Below are 6,064 nucleotides of genomic sequence, written 5' to 3' on the forward strand. Positions count from 1 at the left end.
CGGCCTAGTAAGTCATGTCTATGGTAAGAAAGAATCGGATCCGAAAGTAAGCAAGCAACCGTTAGGTTGAAGGATAAGTATTGTGATCTTATGCCCAATGTTTTATGTTTTAAATTACTTGCCTATAACTCACTAAGTGTAAAAGCTTACCCCCGTGTTGTTTCATGTTTTAGGAACTAAAGGTCATCGGGAAGGGAAAGAACCCGTTTGAAGTGTTAGCGGAGCATTGGCACTAGAGTAAGTGGTATTGCAAGTCTCTTTTGTAATCAGGCTCTATGGTTACCGCTTATCAACGCCAAGTATTTTGAATGTGTCATTTATGTTTTTGTCTAACCTTTGGGACCAAATGATGATTTGAAATGTGAAAACATGTCTTCGATGTATAATTGATGTTTGTGATGTTTAATGATGTTTAGAAACTGGTTTACTAAATCTGGTTCATGTATATTGATGATACAAAGGATTTCGATTGTTGAAATTGTAAAACTTGTGGCTTTGATAAATTGTTACAGATCAGATTCAGGACACAGAACTTGGTAACAGAACTTGATGATACAAAGGATTTTGGTAACAGAACTTGGGTTAAGAAGGGTTATTTTTCCAGTTTAAGGTCGCGCCGCGACAAAGCAGGCCGCGCCGCGGCATATGCCTTGTCTGGGCAATGACTTGATTTAAAAAAAAAAAAAAAAAAAAAAAATTTACTCGTTCTAAGGCGTTAAAAGTTGGTATCAGAGCTGTGGTTTAAGGGACTTGGATAACCCACGATAGGGATTATCTAGGCTTAAACCATTGTTGTGAAAGGATAAGCGGTTTAGGACTTGCATGAATGTTAAGGTCGTATAGTTGTGCCATGCTCCATAGGGTAGAGTCATTGACGAGACTTGTAGTATAATGATTGAGATCATGGTTGGTTTATGTATGGAGTTTAATACTCGTTAGTCATGAGTCATAGTAGATTAAATGCGTAATGAGATAGTGTAATAACAACAGGCCATTGTTATTACTTCATTTTGGTACACATGAACGTCTACTATGGTCATGGTGAATCGAGTTAGGAATTCTTTCGATTTGTTTGGTTATGATGATGATGATGTAGGTATTTGAACTAACGGGTTGAATGTAATTTTCAGAATGGCTATTGTATCACCGAATAGAGGTAATGAGGAGGACGACGAGTACGTCCACACCCCATCCATGGAGTCTATTGAAGACTCTCAAAATGAATCCGAAGAAGTTAACATGCCAAATGACATTTCGGGGCAAATAGGGCAAGCCTTGATACGTTATACCCCAACCTTGTTAGAGAAGATAAAGACGTTGATAAATGATCAATTAGACGAGAAGTTAAAGACTCTCATGACCAATAATCCTACCCTAAGAGGAGAAGGGGGGAGTGGGGCAAGACAAGAAGAAGTAGAAGTCCCGAGAAGAAAGGATGATCGTTTCGAGTATAAGAATTTTGCTAATTGCCATCCCCCGTAGTTCCATGGTAAGGTTGACCCAATTGTTAGTCAAAGGTGGATCGATGAGATTGAGGAAACTTTTATATTGTGTGAATGCCCCGAGCATTTAAAGGTAATTTATGCGGCTCATCAAATGAAGGGTAGTGGTTATGAATGGTGGAATTTCATAGTTAAGTCTCATGGGCGAGACGTAGCTACAAGTTTTTCATGGGATAAGTTTCGTGAAATGTTTATGACTCAATTTGCTCCACCCGCTGAAGTTAGTAGGTTGAAATCCGAGTTTATGAATATAGAGCATGGAATTAAATCGGTGACCGAGTTTAATGCCGAGTTCAATGATAAGTCTCGTTTTTGTTCGGACTTTGTGTCAAGTCCTAAGTTGATGATGGATCACTATCATAGAAGTTGAAATAGCGGATAACAAGACTGTCATGGTGTATAGTATTATTAAAGGGTGTGAAATTATTTTGGATGATGAAAAGTTTGTCTTTGATTTAATACCCATGCATATGGGGGAATTTCAAGTAATTGTGGGCATGGATTGGTTAGATGACAACGAAGGGATAATTTTGTGCCGTAAGAAGATTGTGTTAGTTCAATCACCAAGTGGGAAAGTTATATGGATTTATGGGGAACGGGCTAGGCGTGCTATTCCTATATGCACGTATGTTAGGGCTAAAAGATTTTTGTCTCATGGGTGTTGTGCGTTTTTGGCACATGTGGTTGATAATTCGAAAAAGGTTGTTGAATTAAGTGATGTACCTATTGTTAATGAGTTTCCGGATGTGTTTCCAAATGAGTTGCCCGGTATACCTCCCGAGCGAGAGGTAGAGTTTAGAATAGATTTGATACCCGGGGCCACGCCAATTGCCAAAGCTCCCTATCGATTAGCCCCGTCGGAAATGAGAGAAATGATGACTCATCTACAAGATTTGATAGATAAAGGTTTTATACGTCCTAGTAGTTCGCCTTGGGGAGCTCCGGTTTTGTTTGTGAAAAGGAAGGATGGGACAATGAGAATGTGTATAGATTATCGGGAATTGAATAAGGTCACTATTAAGAATAAGTATCCATTGCCAAGGATAGATGATTTGTTTGATCAATTACAAGGTGCAAGCTTCTTTTCAAAGATAGATTTAAGGTCGGGTTACCATCAATTGAAAGTGAGGAAAGAAGATGTCCCTAAAACGGCTTTTCGTACGAGGTATGGTCATTATGAATTTGTGGTTATGCCGTTTGGGTTAACAAATGCACCGGCCGCGTTTATGGATTTGATGAATAGGGTTTGTCGACCGATGCTTGATAGGTTTGTGATTGTATTTATTGATGATATTTTGGTGTATTCTAAGAGTGAAGAGGAACATGCGGTGCATTTAAGGCAAGTATTAGCGACTTTAAGAAAAGAAAGGTTGTTTGCTAAGTTCTCTAAATGTGAGTTTTGGCTTCGCGAAGTTCAATTTTTGGGATATGTCATTAATGAGAAGGGTATTTGTGTCGATCCGGTAAAGATTGAGGCGATAATGAGATGGGAACCACCTACGAATCCCACCGAGGTTAGAAGTTTTCTAGGCTTAGCGGGGTATTATCGACGGTTTATACAAGATTTTTCTAGAATAGCCACCCCTCTCACCAAGTTGACTCGTAAAAGTGTGTTATGGAGATGGGAAGAAAAGCAAGAACAAGCGTTTCAACTCCTTAAGGAGAAACTTGTTCAAGCTCCTATATTAGTTTTACCGGAAGGGAATGAGAACATGACGGTTTATTGTGATGCTTCTAAGAAAGGTTTAGGGTGTGTATTGATGCAAAATGGGAAGGTCATAGCTTATGCTTCCCGACAATTGAAGGAACACGAAAAACGTTATCCCACGCATGATTTAGAATTGACGGCCGTAGTTTTTGCTTTAAAGATTTGGCGTCATTATCTTTATGGTGTTAAGTTCTCCATTTATACCGATCATAAGAACTTAAAGTATTTATTTGATCAAAGGGATTTGAATGATAGGCAAAGGAGAGGTCTCGATTTGGTGAAAGATTATGATTGTGAGATTTTGTATCACCCCGGAAAAGCTAATGTGGTGGCGGATGCTCTTAATAGGAAGTCGAGTCACCAACCGATTAAGATAACGAGTTTAGTTATGGTAATATCACCTCAAATATTTGATAGTATTCGAGTTGCACAAAGTGAAGCATTATGCCCCGAAAACGTGAGAAAAGAAAGGATCAAGGGGCAAGTTGATGATTTTGTGTTAGATTCTCGTGGTTTAAGGCTTAGATATGGGAGAATTTGGGTACCTTTGCAAAGTAGTGTTAGAAGTGAGCTCCTTGACTTAGCTCACAAATCTAAGTATTCGATTCACCCCGGTGCTACGAAAATGTATAGAGATCTGAAGAAAGACTATTGGTGGCCGGGAATGAAGAGGGATATAGTTAAGTATGTGCACAAATGTCTTACTTGTCTTCAAGTGAAAGCCGACCATCAAATGCCTTACGGTAAGATGCAACCATTAGAAGTACCGGTTTGGAAATGGGAACACATTACAATGGATTTAGTGACTAAGTTGCCTAAGACCCCTCGACAACACGATGCAATTTGGGTTATTGTTGATAGATTGACTAAAAGTGCATTATTTTTGGCAATAAGAGAAGCTTCATCATCGGAAGCAATGTCTAAGTTGTATATGAAAGAAGTTGTTGCAAGGCATGGAGTGCCGGTTTCCATTGTTTCGGATCGAGACACCCGATTTACATCACGATATTGGAGAAAGTTTCAAGAGGAAATGGGTACTAAGTTACATGTGAGTACCGCGTTTCATCCGCAAACGGATGGTCAAAGTGAGCGAACTATACAAACTCTTGAAGATATGTTAAGAGCATGTGTCATCGATTTTGGCGGTAGTTGGGATACTCATTTACCTTTAGTTGAATTTTCGTACAACAATAGTTATCATTCCACTATTGGAATGGCGCCTTATGAGATGTTGTATGGAAGGAGGTGTAGAACCCCGATTTGTTGGGGCGAAGTAGGTCAACGAGAATTAGGAAGCACGGAAATAGTGCAACAAACCACCGAGATGATTGATCAAATTCGTGAAAGAATGAAGGCGGCACAAGATCGACAAAAGTCCTATGTGGATAAAAGGAGAAAACCGATAGAATTCCAAGTAGGTGATAAAGTGATGCTAAAAGTTTCTCCATGGAAAGGCATCATCCGTTTTAGAAAGAGGGGAAAATTGGGTCCAAGGTTCGTGGGACCATTCGAGATAGTGGCAAAGGTTGGGAAGGTGGCCTACCGTTTGGCTTTACCCAATGAATTGAGTAATATACATGACACGTTTCATGTGTCACAATTAAGAAAGTGTTTGGCGGATGAATCAACTTATGTTCCTTTGAATGAAATCGAGGTCGATAATAAGTTAAGATATGCGGAAAAGCCAATAAAGATTTTGGATCAAAAGGTTAAACACTTGAGAAATAAGTCGGTAATATTATTGAAGGTATTATGGCAATTTAGAAAAGGTTCTGAATGTACATGGGAACCCGAAGAATGGCTTATGAAGTATTATCCGTCGTTGCATCAAGAATGGTTCGCGAGGACGCGAACGATCCAAGAGGGGGAGAGTTGTAACATCCCAATTATTTAAGGTATTATTTTATGTGAATTTTATTGCTAAGAAATTAAATGGTAAAGGTTATTTTATTTTAGAATAGGCAAGAGTTAAGTTTGTTGGTTAAGTTAGGAAGGACTAATGGTGCAATATTAGATTTAAGGACTTCCCTAATTAGAAATATGGTGGGGAGGGTAGAAAGTGTAAATAAGCCAAAGTCATTTTAATAAAAGAAAAATTAATACCGATAATTCATTTCATCAGTTGTAAAAATATACAGAGAGTTTATATGTGTGTGTGTGTGTATCGACATTGGCAAGGGGAAGAGGAGGATCCATCAATTGTTAAAATTATAACCATGCAAGCTTGAATTAGTGAAATATAAGACATCTCAATCGCCCTAGCAAGCTTTAATCTTCCAATTTCATCTTCTTTGTGCACAATTAGGGTTCTTGAACTCTAAAAGACAAGGTATGAGTTTTATGTCTAAGTATTGCTAATATTGAGTGTTTATGATGAGCTTTATGCTTAGAAGTTGTTGATTTGTTGAATTGTGCACATTTGTATGAGTTAGAATGAATTTGTTAATGATTTTGGAAGTAGATTCATGTATGAACTTGCATTATGGATTTATGGTATGAATATGGTGATTTTGGTGATGTTCTAGCTTAATTTCTAGTCATGCACACCAAGTGTTTGTTAAAATGCCTCAATGAAAAGTTTATGTGTTCTAACTAGTAATTTTGAAGAAGAATGTTTGTGTATAAATTGTTGTTGTTGTTATAAGTTATGAAATTTGGATAGTTGATGATTTAGGGTTACTTGTAATGGAAATGGAATTATGCACATTTTGATGTTTAAAGGAGGATTTGAAGAAATTGCATGTTATGTCCATAAGAAATGAACTAGAGGTTTAAATGTTTAAAGAAATGATGTTGAATTGATAATGTTGTTGTTTTAGAAAAGATGAGATCAAAGGCTATATGTGTGTTTGTT

This window comes from Rutidosis leptorrhynchoides, chromosome 7, assembly GCF_046630445.1.
Source record: "Rutidosis leptorrhynchoides isolate AG116_Rl617_1_P2 chromosome 7, CSIRO_AGI_Rlap_v1, whole genome shotgun sequence".
NCBI classification, from domain to species: domain Eukaryota; kingdom Viridiplantae; phylum Streptophyta; class Magnoliopsida; order Asterales; family Asteraceae; genus Rutidosis; species Rutidosis leptorrhynchoides.